At 43.8% G+C, this 19,502-nt stretch overlaps 1 protein-coding gene across 4 annotated transcripts in view; it reads right to left on the bottom strand.

The window, feature by feature from the left end:
• Positions 1 to 750: 750 nt before the first annotated feature.
• Positions 751 to 19,502, bottom strand: part of SUCNR1 (succinate receptor 1) — a 41,648-nt gene continuing 22,896 nt past the window's right edge. The window contains exons 1-5 of one of the 4 annotated variants that reach the window (XR_003992718.1): positions 3,891 to 4,745; positions 3,606 to 3,780; positions 2,568 to 2,616; positions 1,150 to 1,287; positions 751 to 1,028 (exon numbers count right to left, since the gene is read on the bottom strand). The gene's annotated coding sequence lies outside the window, so the exon portion shown is untranslated. Of the gene's footprint in view, positions 1,029 to 1,122; positions 1,288 to 2,567; positions 2,617 to 2,655; positions 3,781 to 3,890; positions 4,746 to 19,502 lie in introns of those variants that run through there. The other 3 variants (XR_003992716.1, XR_003992717.1, XR_003992719.1) reach the window with 3 other exon arrangements.

Below are 19,502 nucleotides of genomic sequence, written 5' to 3'. Positions count from 1 at the left end.
GCAGCCTGTTTCTTAGAGCTGCATCCCTGAACTGCGTATGCTCCCAGGGTGTTCTGGAAGTGCAACTTGCACGTAAAAGCAGCCTGGAAACCACTGCAAAGGGATATTGCAGTCAACCCCAGCAGTAATTATAGTCAGGATTTCTTGCTATTTCTTTCCACTCCTTTACCAGCGCTGTACTGTCAAGGCACAAAGGTTCACCATCTCATCTGACAGGATGTTGCATGAGTTAACAGAACAGCTTGGCAAGAGCTGTTCAGCCCATCTCATGGCATGTACCAAATAACCCAGACCTGGTGTGCTGGTGGAGCAGCACACAGCCCCAGCCAATCCCTCCACCCAACCATAGCACTGGCAGCAAAGGTGACTGCACCAAGGGCTGGAAGAGGAGACATCTTTGTCTGCACGGCTTCCTTACTGAGGCTGCTGTGAAAGCTGCCCTTTAATGAAACAGGGTTTCTCCAGACCTGCTCATTTATATTGGCATGACCGAAGTCCAGGTGGGGTAGGAAGGCAGAAGCCAGCAGGGACAGGCAGGACTGGCACTCAGCAATGGCCTCTCCCAGTTGCGGTACAGCCCTGCACACGGGGGAAGGGAGAAGTCACGCCAATACTGGGGCTCCCTTTTCTAACCACTGTAATCTTCTGCACTGTGGGCTGGCTGGAGGGAAAGCTTCTCACCATGGGAGCAGTGGGGCATGCCAATCCTCACGTCTCTCCCTCGGCAGCAGCCCCCAAGATCCCCTTTGTCTGAAGGATTTTAAGCTCTTGCTGCTGGCTTGACTCTTTCAAAGACCAGAGCACTGCAGACAGCATCTCTCAAGGATCTGCTGTCAGGAAATAACAGAAATAGGTAGAATGCTTAGCACAATGTATTTACTGTACTATGTTTCCATTTGTTTTGCAGGTGGAAGGACTTAACTAACAATTCCTACAGGATGAAGCACCAAAAGCTGTTCTTTAGGGAGCAGGATGCTCCAAGCTTGATACTTCTTCACCTTACATCACAACATGATTCACCTTTATACCTGGAAATTAGGAGATTATTTACAAACCGGGCTTTTTCCCCTGTTAAAAGCCCAAACAGTAACTATTAACACAATACACATTCACACAGACAACACTGGGGAGTTTTTTTTAGTGACTCACAGAGAGGTGTTTTGCAGGCAGCTGTGGCTCAATGGTGCATTTCAGGAGTGACAGCCTCTTGTGCTGCACCCAAGTCCTCTTGGGCTCCTCTCCTGGCCGGTGCAGGGCAGGGCAGGGCACATAAGAGAAGCTCTTGTTCTGTCAGAAAGTGATTTAACCAGGTTGGCAAAACCCTATGTACGGACACTGTTAAGTCACATTAGGATTGTTTAAGATGAGGTGTATGATTGAATGAGATCAGATACTGCTGCCCTAACCATCCACATGTGAGTCCTTACTCCACAGCAGCTGCAGTGGGGAACACATTTAATCTTTAAGTGTTAGTTGCTCTTTAGTATACAGTACATTAAAATTCATTAACTATTTAGGGAAATTCATGCTACAGATGTCCACTAGGCAGTGAATTTTTAAATAATGTATTTATACAGCTACTGCTTGTACATGCCCACAAACTGCAATTTCTTCCTAGGTTTTATGATGAAAAAGATTGAAGAAATTTACACTGCATAGGTTATATTTTCTTTTTAAAATTTACCGATGCAGAATATGCAAGCAGCTGAACACAACTGCAGGAACAGGGCTGACAGGAGGAGGTAGGGAGAGAGAAGGCACTTCTAGGGAGGTGGGAGGAGAAACACTGACTGCCCCACACACAGTAGCCCCAGAGAGAGAAACCATTTCTATATGCTGACCCACTGGGCTACTCACAACACACATCTTGGTGTTAGAAAGCCGCAACTTGGAGTGTACCAGTCTTCCCCCGTCCTTCAGGGCTCTGCCAAGTGTCATGTGCTGCTTTTCACACAACAGTGCTATCTGCTGCACATCATTACAGAGCCAGGGCTCCCACCTCACGCATCAAAGTGGCATGCTCCGCCAGGACACAGCGGGTGCTGTGCAGGGCATTGTGCCTTGTGCACAGGGCACATACACCGGCACTTGCAAACACAATGGGGTTTGATGCCAGCAGTAGAAGGCCGCGTGTGCAACCTCAGTACATGTATTTACCAGCAAAGGGCTTCTCACAAGATAAAAGCCTCAAATGTTACTGCTTTGTAACTGGTCTTTAGCTGCCAGGCACAGGTAAGCAGTTGAGAGAGTTGAAAATGGCCCAGTGTGCCTGAATGATTTTATGCAATTTTCAGCAACATAAAGCTCTTTAAATCAAAAAGCTGTCACATTTAAAATCTCCAGATTCTAAATGTGGTTTTCTTCTCTCCAGAAGTATTGCAGTTACCCCAAATCTACCTGGACCATGCGGCATAAGAGCACACTTTATGTTATTGCATGTCCTGTGAGGCACAGGATGAAATTCCTTTTTGCCAGTTTCAAGAGTAAAGTCTTTCCCTTCTGAGGTTTGCATCATTAGTTTAATCTACTGATGTAATTAATATAGTAAACAGGAAAAATGGAGTTACCTTCTTCAGCAAAAGGTACTTCTCTCGTTTTGGTAACCAACAGTCTTTCCTAAATGGAGAGTTCAAATGTAAAGCCAGATCCAGAATATTGCAGAGATCCAAATCATGAATCTTTATTTCAATTGCTAATAAATAACAAAATACACAAGTTGCAGAATGTAAATAAGCTGATTTGATTTTACTAAGACTTTGGAACAGCCTTCTAAGCAATAACCTAGAATTTGTAGAATTTGGCACATATTTTTCCAAGGATGTGGACACCAATTTTCAAATCCACAGGCCTTTTTCCAGGCAAAGCACAGGCATGCTGATCATTTCCCTGGGCTTTTTAGAGGTTCAGCAGCCTGGTCGGAGTAAAACCTCCAATGAGGGTGAAACACTTCTAGAAATTTCATCCACAGGGACACAAGAGATAAAATTTTCCACAGGTGTCAGTCACCTGTGCAGAAGTCCAACATACCCTTGAGGCCTCTATCAGAATGGAGGCATCCCCAGAGAAGGGCCCTGTTCTGGTCTGAAAAATCACAGCTAAAATGACAAAGATTTTTCTTCCTTTGTTGTACAGCTCTTGTACTGCTGGACATAGCATGTTAGCAAACAACACCCCTTCGTGGCCCTTGAGGAAATTCACTTTAATGTGATGCTAATACATGGGCTTAAAAAAAATGCTTAGAGCAGGGTCAGATATGCAGTATCAGATATGCAACTGGGGAAGTCTTTACGCTCTGATGAATGAGTAAAACTGTTCATTAATTACTGATTAAAGATGAACTTGTCGGCACATTTTTGCTCAGACTGTCGTTTGCTTTACTGTGTTTCCCTTGCATCAAGCTGAAGTGTCGTCAACACCAGATTGCTTAAGGAGATTTATGGTGGTAGGTCAGATGACAGCACTTTCTGCCTGTTTTTTTCAGTTTTTATTAATACTACTCATAAAGAGTTGTCCAAAGCCTGAGGTCTTTCTTAGGTCTTACTCTGCAGATATTGAAATAATAAGTTCCTTTGAAAGGGCTTTCTTCTCTCTTGAGCCTAAATTACCTCCAGCGGGGGCTTGCTGGGAAGAGGACAGCCAGAGGCCGAGCACACGGTCACTGTCTGCTTCTTGCATCCGTGCTGGAACAACATCTTTGCTGCTTGACAGCTCATCAAAGCTTTCTACATGTTCCCCGGCTGAAGTCATAGCCCTGCATGTCACTTGTTGCTGTGGAGATGCCTGTATCACAAACACAGGAACATGATACCAGAGAGCAAAACCATACACAAAAGCAGAAGAGCTGAGCAAAATACTTTCTTTCCCTGCAAATGTCATTAGCAATCACTAACCTTGTGGAGGAAGGAGCTTCAGAAAGGACTGTGAATGTGTCTGTTCCCAGGCTGTGATTGAGCCAAATGGGCCATCCCAAGGTCAGATATCCACACCCAAGGCTCATGCCATGTGGCAGCAGCAAGGCCACTGCTGTGTCACTGAATCTGCCTCTGGCACCCGGTGCTTCTGGGGTTTGCTGTGACTTGGGCTTTAGGTTCAAAAACATAAACATGCTGAGATGTTCAATTTGCAAGTGATGTGGCGAAGCTCTGAAGAACAATTGCATGGCATGGCAGCCACTTGAAAACCCTCAAAGGAGGGGAGCATGCAGTGCTACAGGCTGTGGGACTGGGGAAGAGCTGGGAGATAATGCTCCCTGGCCAAGCTCCAGCTCCTTCCCTCCCACAGCAGTCCTGGCAGAGGGGATGCTTCACCTGTGGGCCATGGAGAGCCATTAAACCAACACTGCCATTACAGGGCTGAACACATGTTACAGTTTTGGAGGGATTCTGGTATTGTTTGTTGTTACAGATTATTGTATTTTTAATTCTGTTTGGGATGCCACTTCAAGAGAGAACCTGAGTGTTGGAAAAGGGAGCAAACGTGACCTGCAGATTTACTGAGAACCCAGGAGACCAGCCTGAAAGACAAGCCTCATTGAGGAAGGGTAGGTCTGCTGAGCAGTGGCTGCCAGGGAGCTGGGAGCTACTTCCCAGTGAGCCAGTCCCAATGTTATCGCCCTCCACACAGGCAAAAACTCAAACATCCCATTCAACAGCTGTTATGGTAACTGCTGACAAAACCAGGGAGTACAATTGCTCATGGTGTATAAGCATCCCTACATTAGTTCATTTTTTGAGTCAATAATACGATTTCATATATATGCAAATTATAGTGGCTAAAGAATAAATGAAAATTCATAAAACAAACTGTTCTTCCGAAACCAAATACCCTCCATCATGCTGAAAGGATCCAAGTTTATTTTCAGGTTGTTTGGGGGTTTTCTACAGATAATTTCTGTGCTTTTTTGGGGGGGGAGGGTGGGGGAAATAACTCTCATTCATACCTGTTCTCTGTTAAAAAAAGCATTTGAGCAAGAAGCAGAAATATAAGAAATACGATCTATGTACTTCATAGCATTCATGTGTGATGAAGGATGCAACTGGCACGTACACTTGTACATCACTGTCATGAATGGTATTTCCCAGTTAGGACATTTACTATTCAACAGAACAGGAGAACAGGACCTGGAAGAGAGCAGCATAGCCAAAAAGTAGCAAAAGCCAAAACAAAATAATTCTCCAGGGAAACCGCGTTAAAGTCAGCAGGGATGCAGCCCATTCCTGATAAATGCCACCTTTGTGCAGCAAGCCTGTGCAGGCACATCACAGCCTGCTATGTCCCTGTGGCCACTTTGTTCCTGGGGACTCACGAAGTCGCACCAGCCATTGCTGTCACAAGTCTCATTTATACATCCCAACTTCAGTGAAAGCTCTGCAGATTTCTTTGCTAAAAGGAGCCAGCAAGGCATGCAGACCTTTGTGCATGCATAGCCCTCTAAAAATATCGGGGCTCTCATATGAGAGAATTTATAAAACTGGCCTATATCTTCCCAAGCTGGTTTGCTCTTTGACAAACAGGACATCTACTGTACTTCTGCTTCACTAATGGTATATATGTGCTGAGCAGAAACAAAATATACAGACTCTCTTTTTGATATTCTGACACGTAGCCCCACTGGCATACACCTCACCAAGTGGCTCAAGGAAGTAAGACATGTAACTCCTAAATATGGAACATAGGCAGTATATTAATGCAAAGTACACCAGATAAAGCAACTGATACTAATTTGGCTTCTGTGCTTTTTTAGTTTTTCCTTTCCAAAGTTAAATCCCAGACAATGTTGATAGCTATTTAAGGTGTTTCTGCTATTTTTTTTTTTTTTGTTGTTGTTTTTTGGGTTTTTTTGTTTTGGGGTTTGGTTGGGGGTTTTTTTGTTAGTTTGTTTTTAGTAAATGCATCCAGGCATAAGATAATCGGTAGTTTCAAGAAGTAAGCCAGCAAGTGCTTTGGAGAACAGGCTGACAAATTCTCCAAACAGCTGATTCTTACAATCTGTTTATACTCAAGACTGCTTTTCTCCTTGGACATATGCCAGCATAAGCATGGCATTTGAAATAGGCAAGCCAGCCTTACTCCCATGCATTTAATTCTGAATACAGGAGAATATCTTTATTTCACTTTCTAATTAGCTTGATTTGTGAATCTGGAATGAGAAACATTTTCATTTCATATCAGGAGCAATATACAGTGCTACATTAGCGCTAAATTACTGGACTGATAAGGTTACCAGTTCATCCCCTGCCCTGACCTTCTGTTTACCAAGATACCTTTTCTTCAGTATCAAATACTGGTATAAGATAACTGGCACAGTTAATTGTCACCAAGAGCTTTGCTGATTGATATTACTTTCAAAACCTCATTCCATGCCATGGGAATAATGAAGATCCTCAGTCTTGAGTATGCCATGGCTGTTCAAGATGCCATTTCCCCCCTAAGATTCACTACTAATTTCATTTCTTCTAAATCTCAAGGACTTTAAGAAGTGGATCATCAGATCAAAGTGTTCATTATTTGCTGAGGAATACAGGTTTGTTACTGCCACAATTCCACTGATGCCAACCTCTCAAAAGATAAACTTCTTGACAATGCACTGATTTAAGCCTCATTCATGCAAGGCAAATACAGATGCCTAATATACCAGAATCATAGATTTTGGGGAATGAAAAAAGTTTGTCTCCGTTTGCTGAAAGGAAGCACATGCTTTTACTTCCCAACACATTTTCTGGTGCTTTGTGCAGCCTTATGTCAGCAGGCTCTCAGCCACCAGCATCACTCTCCTTTTTCCAGGTAATCCTTCCACAGTGCAATGTACCCATCATGGATCTTTTCTTCGGATTTTCAGACAAGTGTTTAGTTTAATCTTCTTTTTTCAACTGTACCTGTTATCATTCCACTGCCTGGCAAATAGCCAGCATAACTCCTCTCCTTCCCTGCTCTTCACAACCTCCCTGTTCTTTCAGAGCAGTATTACATTCCTCCCTGCTCAGATTCAGCCAAATTAAATATTAACTCCTGGAAATGTTCCTCATTTCTCTCTCTCACTTATCTTCTGGGTGAGGCTCCCCTAAGCTCTGAAGTTCACCGGCATTGCAGTGCCTGTGATGCCAGTGGCACATCCTGGGCACTGCACGGCAGCTCTCCAGCAGACAACTTTCCCTCCTGGTACGGGGGTTGCAGGTGTGTGCAGCCAGAAACACCTGAGCTCCCTTGGCTGCACTACACATTGGTATCTGACCCACTGCCCACCCCTCCAGCATGGGCCAGGTTTCTCTTTCCCAAGGACTGCTCTCAGCTCCTCACCAGTGGGCACAGCTGGGTTTTTTCTGCTCACTGCCCCATGTGCCTGAATCTCTGCTTCCTGCCCAACTCACAAGCTTGCACTGGATTTGTAGGAGCCCTGCCAAGCTGCGTCATCTGGTAGCACAATTATCTTTCCTTTCCACATCCCTAATGATATTAAAGGTGATTTGACTTAACCTCACCCCTTTGACACAATAATGATAAAATATTTATCACTGACCTCCTTTAATAGTCCTTCATCCTGTCTGTAAATCCACTCAGAACTGCCTCTTCAACTCCACTCTATAAGGCACATTATTAGATGGTCTATCAGTCTGTAAAGGTAATTTCATCATAAACCCTTACTGGCTATAACTTCCATCAAGAGACTTACTCTCTCTTGCCTCACACTTCTTCCCTTACTTCAGTAGGGGGACCAGAACTGAATTTACTATAGAAGGAAACTATTTTTCTCCTCCACAGTGGCATGCACAGCCCCCTGCATGCAGTAAGGCTTCTGGAAACAACCAAAACCACTGCTAATGTTTTCAAAAGTCACTAATCCTTAAAGAATTGAGACACATGTCATCCAGCCAGATGTTTCACATGGATTCTCCCCTTGTGCTTCTTCAGAATCAGAAGCTTATTTTGTGAGGCATTATGTACATGCTAGACTGGTTTTCCAATTAAACACAAGAATAGAGCAGAGGGTCATTAGTGTGCTATATGTGTAAGAGCTTTTCTTATTCTTCTAATCCTGTATAGATGTATTTATCCACACCTGGTACATCAGCTCCAGGCCAGTGGTAACTCACAGACGTCTCCACACCTGCAGCATACAGAAGAGCCATCACACCAATCACAGTCTGACCAATCTGTGGGTACCCTGGTCTGACTTTACCAACCTCCTCCAGAGCCATGTGGAGCCTCCAGATTTTATGAAACCACAGAGCAGCCCATCTAAAACAGCCACTTATCTAGCAGCCTCTCAAGGGAGGGCAAGCCCCCACCTCATGCCCTCCCCTCCCCCCCATCAGCTGTGAAAACAGGATGCAAGCCCCAAGCATACCACAGCTCTGTGGGTGAGGAAGGTGCTTCCAGACCTGCACCTCCTGCCATCCTCAGTGCAAGTCTTGTATAACCATGAATTTCAGCTGCCCGGCTGCAAGATCCATGAGAGGCATTGCCCCTTCTCTGTGCTTGCATCTCCTGTGTTTTGCTGTGCAATCATCATTACTGCAGCTTCCCCAAACATACAACTATTCTCTTAAACAAAACCTGAGAAGGCACATACTTTTGACACACATGCATCCAGCCAAAGCTGCACTGAAGCCACTCTGAAGGAGAAATGTGGCTGCAACACAGAGGCAGTGAGAACTTTTTGAAGTAATGTGTCATGCCAGCATTCATTTAGAGGATTTCCACCACTTGCTACAGGCTTTGGCAAACCTCATGAACAGACATTTTCATTTACCCTCCTTAACACCACTTGAATTCTATCAATTTTAAAATCTTAATTCTTACCAAAACCATCTATGGCAGCCCCCAGAAAGTAAATTAGATCAGCAGAAATAACACTGTTTTCAAACTGGTATCAGATTCATAACAGTTTTTAATGTTTACTGGAATTAGAAATAGTTGGTATTGGAAGCCAGCCAGAAGTAGAAGCATCTCTGATACCTTCATCTATCAAAGAAATATCTTCAGAAAGAAGGGAAATTGTTGATTTTTTTTTTTAATATAGATGTCCATTGATCTAGCTTTTTACATTTTATGAACTCTGTATTGCCAGAAAAGACATAGCTCCCTAAGCCTTAGTATAAACAATGCTTTTGACACCCACTGAACAACTCCTGCATGTCTAATAAAAAGAAGCAGCCCAGCAAATATCACAGATATCTCTGTACCTTCCCATGACCAACCATCTTTTCTTTGTGCCAAACTCTATATTGGCCTTCACAGGCCAGATCCCAGCACTCTGTATTTTCCTTTTTAACTAAGTACAAAGTATTAGACTTGTACGCTATTTCACAGGTGAAGGCCCACAGAATTTGAACAAGTGGCCTTTCACCTAATGATAAAAACCTGATATTTTATCTTGGTAACATTCCCTTTGACCTTATTTCCCTCCCTCCAAAGAGGCCACATATCCAGTTCACATACTAGGAGCACACACCACCATTTATTGTAACAGCAGAAAGCATTCTGTAGCTACTTTAGTAAAAAATAAAATAAAATAGGATTTGGGAACTAGCACCAGTAACAAATCTCTTCCACAAGTTAAGCTGCAGAACAGACATGGTAAATGACATTTGCCTTGCTCCCCTGGAGCATTCAGCTCTCCAGACCCTGCGCCACATGCCTTTATCAGGAGCCTGGTAAATCTCGGGTTATTTTGGGGAATGCCCTGATGTTCTGCTGACTGCCCTGCACTCAGGGACTCATACTTAGCTTGGGCACAAGCACTTTCCTTTCTTTACCAAGGAAAAACACTATTTATGCCAAAATATTATAACAATGCAGCAGCTTCAACTTCTTATTTGTCTGAAGTATCACACTTGAAATGACTCCAGGTTGTTAGTTGGAAATGAAGTAGACTGAATGAAGCAGAGACCCTGCAGGAATTCAAATCCTGGACATGAATTCTTCCAAAACCCCACAGTGTCCAATAACACAGAAATTCAGGGGAATAAAACCAAATACAAATTTCCCTGCCTCTTGCCATGCCGCCAGCTGGAAAGGCAGCATGGGGCAGCCTCCTGCCTGCATGCCCATCCCACCAGACACAGCCATCCCAGTAGGCGAGGCATACCTGTCTCCTGCATCTCCCCAGAATGTGCTGGAAAACCAGCAAATCCCTCCACATGCTCTGCCGTGCAAGCACATGGCTGCAAGGAAGGCATGGCCAAAACTTTCTGGTTTTGCTATGCATTTCATACCTGCACCAAATAATGTAATTTAGCAGAAGAGCAATCAGCTGGAGCAAATAAAGGATTGCACCTGAGGGACAGGTCTACTAACCTTTATCATTATTTTGTGAAACAAGCCAGATGCTGTTGCTTCAGCAATTAAATGACATTTTGAACTGCAGTTCAAGTAGGGGCATCATATAGTTTACCAGCCACACTTAGAAATGAAGAAATTCTTCATGGAAAGACTGTAGCCAACTACTTATTAGTTGCTTTTAACAAAAAATATGTATGCTGCTGTGCTAGCAGAAGGAGTAAACTCTGATCTGTGTGAAAGCTCTGGCATTTTGTCATTTTATCAAATTATTTCCTTTGCTTTGCAAGAGGATTTTACGTATCTGCAATCCAAAGCAATTGGGTTTTCAAGATATTTTTTTGTAAAACTGCCAAGTTGCACAAGTACATGGCAAGTCTTCCTTTATACAGAATACAGCAAATTCAAGAACAAAGATGTTCTTAAGGGATCATAATACTATCAATTTTTCTGACATTTGTTACAGAAACATCAGCTGATTAACATTAGCTCACCAGAATCCTACTGGCTGGATTTACCACTGAATGTTGAGACCTATTGCTGGATCACTTTAACACTCCATAGCAGAATGGCTCCAAAATAATACAGAGCTTTTCATGTACAGTAAAATAACAGACAGCCCTTCAGGTACAGCCACATTAACAGTGCTTACATAGATGGGAAGTCTATGATAGAGGGGGAGCACAGTTCCCCTCCTGCTGATGAGGGAGATTAAATTACATTTCAAAGTCAAATTTCATTTTGATGTGAACACAGAGAGTTTTTGAGTTACGAAGGTTAGCCTACATGTACACTTAAATAATCACATTATAATGAGTGTAGCAGACATGACTTTCTGTGCCCCACGTATTTTTAGCCAAATGAAGAGAATGTTGGGGTTTTCTTCTTCTTTTTTTTTTTTTTTTTTTTGCATGGGAGTTCAAAGCCTGGGTGAGCAACAGCAGGGCCCCAGCTCCTGCTGGACGCTTTATAATGGTGGCATATACATTTTTGTACACCAGTATTTAGTTTCACATCCCTTCTGCTAGCTTGGGCAAAGCCAAAGGCCATTTCACCCACTTGCAGGATGCCGGACTGGCACGCCAGGAGGGAAATGCTGTTTCTCTCCTTTTAAGGCTGGCTGCACCGTCCAGGCCCGGTTGGAGAGCTGCAGTGGGCAGCAGGAAGACGCAGCATGCTGTCGTGTTGGGGCCTCGGCTGCAGACAGGGCAGTGGCAGCCTGCTGGGCAGGAGCTGTGGAGCCTGGGAATAAAGCACCAATGGCTGCTCTGCGAAAATGCTGCAGAGTCTCTCTGGATGCTGCTGGAGATGCTGTTTCGTAACTCTTTCTGCAAACAGCTGAGTTTGGGCCACCAAATGCCCTGCCTCATCCTGTCTGCCACTCGCTCAGCAGGGCTGCTGGGAGAGGGAGCAAAGGCGGGACCATGGGGCTTGGGGGCCACCGGGGGTTCCCAGAGCCGGTCCCAGCCGCCTGCTTGGATACAGCCCGCCCTGGGAGGACAGCTTGTGCTGCTTTGCACAGCAAAGTGCAATCCCTGCAGTGCCAAAATGCGAGGGTTTGGGGAACTTTAGTGTCAAAGCACAGCCATGAACACTCAAATGGGGAAAATACCTGTGGGTCAGTGTTTGGGGCTGCTGTTCCTGTGGGGAGGAAGGAAAGGGTCACCAAATGAGCGGACAGTATTATATTGTGAGACTGTAAACTTTAAAAAGAAAGGGGGGAGGGGAGGGAGGGAAGAGAGAGAGAGAGAGAGAAAGAGACAAATCTACATCCAGTCCAGAAAACCCAAAGATTATATTACATAGTCAGGGGAAATGCAATAGCACACTCATCCATCCCTAAATGACCAAGACAAAGAGCTGACAAAAATCAGGGGAAATCCCATTGTTTTGTTAACATGAAAGGCGTAAAATCAAGAAACAGGGCCTCAAAGGTACATATCACTACCACTATCAGTCCTTGGGATTTTCAAATTTTGGACATATTTAGTAACAGGAAAGAACCTGAATCAAGGCCTGCCTGCCACCTCATCCCCCAAATCTGTCCACCCAATGGAGCCTGCACATCAGGATTTCAGTCATCATGGGGCTCACCCTCACTTCTGGGGACCTTGAAGAGTTGGGGGTGTTTTAGAGGGGCCATGGATGTGCCACTCCCATGCCACACAAGAGGGTTGGATCCCAAACACACCATTCAGCTAAAGCAGCCACCAAAGCTGTACAATACCTGAGAACAGAAGCAGTGCTAGGATCCTGCCCACCATGGCAAGCACCATTCCTCACCCTGCATACACTGCAAGTGGCAGAACATCCCTGCGATGCTGTGCCTGCACTTCTCCCTCAGGACAGAGAACCAGCAAAGACTGCAGGTGACACCAGATCTAACAACAGTCTCAGAAACCCCCAGATCCAGATGTTTCTATAAACTCAACATTATAGTGGTTTTCATGAAAAATCAGTCATGAAGCTCTGGTCAAAAAGGTACATATCGCTTCTGCAGATTAGCATACCTCTGCCCTCACCATGGCTTCCTACTTTGACATGTTGTCGTGGTTTGAGCCCAGCCGGTAACTCAGAACCACACAGCCGCTCGCTCACTCCCCCCCCCCCCCTTCCTCCCCCCGCTCCCGGAGGGATGGGGAGAAGAATGGGAAGAATGTAACTCCCACAGGTTGAGATAAGAGCAGTCCCGCAACTAAGGTATAACACAAAACCACTACTGCTACCACCAATGATAATAACGATTAGTGAAATAACAAGGGGAGAGGATACAATTGCTCACCACCCGCCGACCGATACCCAGCCCGACCCGAGCAGTGATCTGGGCCTTCCGGGTAACTCCCCCCGGTTTATATACTGGGCATGACGTGCTGTGGTATGGAATACCCCTTTGGCTAGTTTGGGTCAGGTGTCCTGTCTCTGCTTCCTCCCAGCTTCCCCTCCTCCCTGGCAAAGCATGAGACTGGGAAAGTCCTTGGTTGGAATAAACATTACTTAGCAACAACTAAAAACATCGGTGTTATCAGCGTTGTTCCCAGGCTGAAAGTTAAAAAACACAGCACTGCACCAGCTACTAAGCAGGAGAAAAATGACTGCTATAGCTGAACCCAGGACACATGTGATATCAAAGTAGGAAACAGTGAATTAAATGGGACTTCCCACCCCAGCAGCAACGTGAAACAGCACCACCCCAGCCACAGCAATTGAGACCACACTACTGGCTGCCAAGCCCTGGCATGTTGCAAGGCTTTGGTAATGGCTTGGAAAGCAGAGGAGTTCCTACATTCCCAGTTTTCAGGCCTGGTACATTTTTGTCTTTTGAAAACTAATGATGAGAGTTCTTGAAAACACATTTCTGTAATCATTGAATTATTTTTTTTTTTATTAATAATATTGTTGGGAATACATTAATAATACTCTTAGGTATTCTAAATGAAAGCAGTGGCCTTATTTAGGCAGTGCTCTAAATCAAAGAACATTTTGCCTGAGGGATTTTTTTTCTTCTAGCAGTTGACCACGTGATTGATATAATATCATCCTCACCATATATATGGCTTGTCAATGCCCAAATCTGTATTAAAACTACTAGAAAATCCAATTTTAGGAAGAGGGCTTCACACTCTTCGACAACGACTGGGGCAGCACAGCCAGAAGAGCTTTGGTTTGTGTTCTACAGATACAGTCATTATGGCAAAGCCTTGAAGTGCAGAATCTCACACTAAATACCTTTATTAAGGTAATGAAAAATCTACTTATTGAAAAACATTGTGTGCAAGCCACAGAAAGCTGCACAAGGATGCAGGGGAGTTTATTGCCTGCATTACTGCAGACAGTAATAGAATTACTCTCCAATTACTTGTAATTAGAAGTTACAAACCCTTGCCATAGTGGTTATGTCCCTAAATGACAGTCAAAGCTCTTACATGTCGGACACCAGTTTGAGTTGCAGAAGAGTGAATTGACTGTTCCTGTAGTTCAGAGGGTCCATCTATACAATTAAACATATTGCCAGGGTACAGCACTTGTTCTCAGCAGCTCTTCACAGAGCCTGCCCCCCAAAAAGGGGTGCTGAGTGTGACAAGAATTAGCAGCTTGGCTTTGGGGTCTTTCAAATTAAAATGAAAAATCTACATTAAATCTGATGTTTTCTCATAGCAGTAGTAGACAGCAACAGCCCTTATGCAAATATGCTACAGTGTGTTAAAAGTGAGGAAAAGACAGGATAGAGAAAGGAAAAAGAAAAAAGCTAATTCTGTATCCGAAGAGCACAGCAGTGGATCACAAGAACTCTGGAGGAGGCTGTAGATGTAGTTTCATTCTAGGGTTATCAGTCTTAGGGCTGCCTGCCTTAGGACTGTATGTTTTTCCCAGCTGCATTTCTCAGCTAACAAGAGCATCCCCACAGACACCTTGCCCAGCCAGCACAGTACCCTGTAGTAGCGGCTTGCAGACAGGCATGGAGGCACGTTGCTCCAGCCCCAACAAAGAATGTTCTTATAAACAACATTAATGCAAACAGCACATGCTCCACTCCATCTTCTGCACTTATAATCATCTAGAGAGAAAAAAACCCAAAAAAACATCATTCAGCCTATAGAAACACACGGTAAGGGCTCCCAAAGTGAAGAGGAGAAGTTGAATCATGGCGACAGCAGCAGCAGAAGGGAAGGGATAACTTCCTGTTGTGGGATCTGGAGGGTGTGAGAAATGGGTAAAACCAGGGCGTTGCCATAAGACCCCATGGAAGGGCCAGCAGCTATGCACGCCCCCACAGCCCCCCCAAGGCAGTACCACCGAGGGCCGTACTGTGGTTTAAAACAAATATTTAGATGTTACTCAAGCTTGCTATTACAGGTTTGAAGTGAAGCACTACAGCATTATGGTGGGAGCCACGCCACTTGTCTCAGAGATGCTAGGGCTCTGACTCCCAGTGCAAAAGTTACATCGAAATCTGATGTTTGTAGAAAATTTCTCAGTCTCTGCTGATTGCAAATTCCAAAGTATTCTAGTTCATAGATCACTATTGCCTCACCCTTCACGACCTCCCTGTCTCTCCAGTAAACCATAGTCCTCAATTTCTTTAAAAGACACTGTTGATTTCTACACATCTATTTGAGACCTATATTCAAACACATCCTCTGCTATGAAACACCCTCCAAAGCAGCATTTTATAGCACATATTTTCACAGTCTGAGGAATTAACCAACACAGATATAGTATTTTGGGGTTGGTGTTGGGTTCACATCTCAAGAGGCCTCATGCTTCATTATAACAACTTCTCCTCCCAACAGCCCTCATCCATACACACCCAGACCCATCCTTTGGAGCCCAAATTAAAAGTTATCAGATCAAAAAAACAGGAAGACAACAAAAGTATCACTTCTGTCTTCCTTTCACCTAGGATTCGAGTCTGGCCACGTCAAAAAACCCCCAACAATTTCAGGGATTTTTCTGTAACCACACGTTACTCAAAAACTACAAACATGCTGATGTACCTACCACTTAACCAACACGCAATGACAAACACAAACCCAGCAGACAGACAGGAAACACACCATTCACATCACTGACACAATCCCAAAAGTTCCCTGATCTGTTTTTCTATGACACAACTGTTCATAGAAACAGCCATCCCGTTCATGAAGTGTACAGGCTCATGACCATATTCTGGAAAAAATTGCTTCGAGCACAGCCTTTCCACAGCCTGCCATCCCATTTAAATAAAAACAGAACAGTGCTCACACAGTACAGTTCAAGCTGATGCAATCATTACAAGCTACGGGCATAATAGGGCATAGGGCAATACCTCTAAAGCTTTGGGTTAATGATTAGCTTATTCCGTAAACATAAGCTGGATTTTCTAACTCAATATTTAAAGTTGTGCTCCTTATATTTAAGTAGGAAGCATAAAAATCAGATTTCAGGTAAATGAGTGTTAGGTCTTTTTATTTTATTTTTTTCGTGAAAAAGGTGCTAACTTTTGGGGGGTACCACAGATCTTCACAGCCAGTAAGGCTCTTGCTTTGCTTGCACCCACAACTTTTGTGTTACCTATTAAACTGTCTTTATTTCAAGCCCACAAGTTTTCTCACTTTTACCCTTCCAGTTCTCTCCCCCATCCCACTGGAGATGAGTTGCCAACCAATAGTTGGTCGCTGGCCAAACTGTTACTGAGTGTGGAGCACAGTGCTGGAGGTGATAATTGCAGACACTGCTAATGAGAGAAGCAGCAAAAAAATAAAGGAAGGTCAAATTTGACAGCTGCTTTTAAAGATCACTAACTGAAAAATCAGACTTGGTAAATGCCGCATCTGGGATTAACTGACTAACAATAACTTTGGGGAACATGCTATTGATGGACAACCCATATGGCCAACAGCAGAAATGCCCTGGTATACGGAGCTGTCAGTTTGAACATGCAAGTAACAACAAACTGAAAATTCACAGACCATAGTCTGGAGTTTACTTCTTGTTGTCAGAGTAAACTTTAAACCTCTCCCACTGCAAAAAGAACTTTGCTGTTTGCAGACGGACTCAAACATCCCTAGCACTATTGCTCTCAGGTCACTCATCTCTGCTAAATAATCTCAGGAGGGAACACCTCTCTGTTACAGTGCTGTCATAGCTGCAACAAGAAGGCATAGTAAATGTATTTCATTATTAATCATGTCCCATTTTAGTGTCTGAGGTTAAGTCTGAGTTGCCTCAGAAGAGGTGAAGCAGGCACTGAGCATGACTAGATCCCCACCATCATCCTTGTGCCGGCACCAAAGACCTACCCTGCCTTGTGCTTCCTCCACTGCTGGCAGAGCTGGCCTGATGCAAGATTCAAATCAGCAGGTAGTTTCATGACAGTAAGAAATTCAGGAGGTGCAGAATGCACACATTTCTTGTTATCTTATTTAAATAAATTTATATTTTCTTGATTTTTACAACACTTTTTTGACTTTCTCTATGTAAAAGAAAATATGTCATTCCATTCAATTTCTGATAAGGGTATGGAAAAATCTTTTTGAATTAAAACTCCCCAAATCTTCACTCTACTGTATTTTACTGTGTTGTGGTACAGCCTGTACAGAGCAGCATGTCAGCAGTGAAAAGCCAGCTGTGGATAGATGCTCTTTTCAAGGGTCAGCAGATGTCACACTCCTAATTCTAATGCACTGCTGCTTAATTAATAGCCTTCAGCTGGCTGAAGCAAAGGAATGAATATGGATGAAAAGTAGGGGGAAGTCACAAACACTGTACATTCCTTGCCCGTGTGTGAAGTCCAGCTTCTGAATACTGCATTTTCAGTCAAGTTGTCTTTTTGCTGTTCCAGGCTGGTTTGCCTCATTTATGGCAGACTGTACCCCTATAGCAACAGCCCATACCTAGTACTCTCCAGGGAGCCCTGAATCATGTGAGCATCATTACCTGTACCTACATTTTAGAAATGCATATGAAGAAAAAATATGAAAGACATAATTACAGAAAGACAAAAATAAGAAGTGCAGATCCAGACAGCAAGTCAATTAAAACAGATTTACAGGTTGCCTGTAAAAGGCATAAAGCAGAAACCTTATTTAAAAGATCTAAGTCCAGCACAAGGAATCAAATTGAAGTACTTCATTCTAAGAAATACCTTTTGAAAGAGTTACGTTCAGTTACATCAGTACATTATACAAGAGGTTGAATTGTTGTAATGATATGCGGCAGCTTTCATAAAAAAGCTGGTTTCTCAGATGTAATTCAAAATAGAAAAAGTAGCGAAGAGGAAGTATTTAAGTCTGTTTATTTTGATCTTTGTCCTCTGTTAGGCAATACTGAGTGTTATACAGAGCAGTCTGAAAACCATTTTAAGAAGTATGCAAGCTTATTCTTCCTTGCATGGGCAGTAGGTCTTGAAAAGCTACTTTCATAAATATAACAAAAGTCACACGAAACTCCTTGGAGCCTCACATATTTTACAGTAAGCAGAGGACCTGTTAATGAGAGCAGGATAATTATACCCAAACTTTAATTTCTCTCTATTTATTTTGGTAACAAAGTCAATTCTAATGTCATTTCTTCCCTTGCTAAGTTGTACCAAATACTGTGCTCAAAGGTACTGCAGTCAGGAGAAAACAAGGGCTGTATTAACCTCTGATAGTAACTGGAAAATTCATTTCTGGCTGAAATCACTCTAGGAGATAACAAAAATCAAAACCAAGGAGAGAGCATCTGCCCACCAAACTCCAGCTCCATGCACATGATGAAGAGGAAGATGAAATACGTGCAACTGAGGCAAAGGCAAGGACAAGGACTGGGACAGGCACGCAGGGGTCACAATGCTCATCCAGAAACCAAACAAAACCTGAATTCAAAGTGATTCTATGGAAATAAAGCCATCTAAAATGTCTCATGACTCTTCTCCAAGTGAAACAAAACAAGCAGTGGGAAGCACCCCGCCGACAGTCCAACACCTGGAGCAGGCTCTCCCATCAGACAGTCCTTTTGGCTGCTCTGGCAGCCTTGACCTCTTCACACCAATGCCACAGACCTGAGTGATACTGGCCAGGGGACAGGTCCTGCACCTCTCGCGGGACAGAGCCTGCCCTGGACTCAGGCTCTCACTGGGGCAGTGCCAGCAGCAGTGAGACCAAGGTTTCTACCCATCATCACACCTGGCTTTTCAGGCAGGGTCTACAATGGAATAAGCAGTGCACCATCTTCACAGCCCAGATGTCAATTGAGGTTTGGGATGAGATCTGCTGGCATGGAGCAGATAAACTCTAATGAAATACTCTGTCACAGCAGACAATACTGGCTGGTTGAAAGAAGCAAGTATCTGCATTGTTTAAGTTACACCCATTGAAGTCTTGGCTTGAATACACAGAATTTAAAACCCCCAGAAAAGCACCTGCCATCCCCCTGGCCTCACTGATCTGCTGTGTGCTCTAAGCTGGGGAGGCGGCTCCTACTCTCCACAGGACTTATTTCCAATAGAGCAGGACACTCCTCCAGGCAGCTGCCAAGAACAGACATTGCCTGCAGGGCAAACACTTCAGCACATCGTTTTCCCAAACGGCCTGAAGATCATGTTTCATGGGGTATTATCATATTGAAACAGTGAAATTCACCACATGCAGGAAAGCAAAATTAGGAGAAACTTTTAGTCCTTAAAGACTGCTGAAACCAGTTTCTGATTCAGTTGGAGCAGCTTTCTGCATTACACTTTTTAAGAAATGGGATAAGCCTGTTGA

Source organism: Strigops habroptila, chromosome 8 (assembly GCF_004027225.2).
Source record: "Strigops habroptila isolate Jane chromosome 8, bStrHab1.2.pri, whole genome shotgun sequence".
In the NCBI taxonomy this organism is placed as follows: domain Eukaryota; kingdom Metazoa; phylum Chordata; class Aves; order Psittaciformes; family Psittacidae; genus Strigops; species Strigops habroptila.
This window is presented reverse-complemented; position numbering and strand designations above follow the sequence as displayed.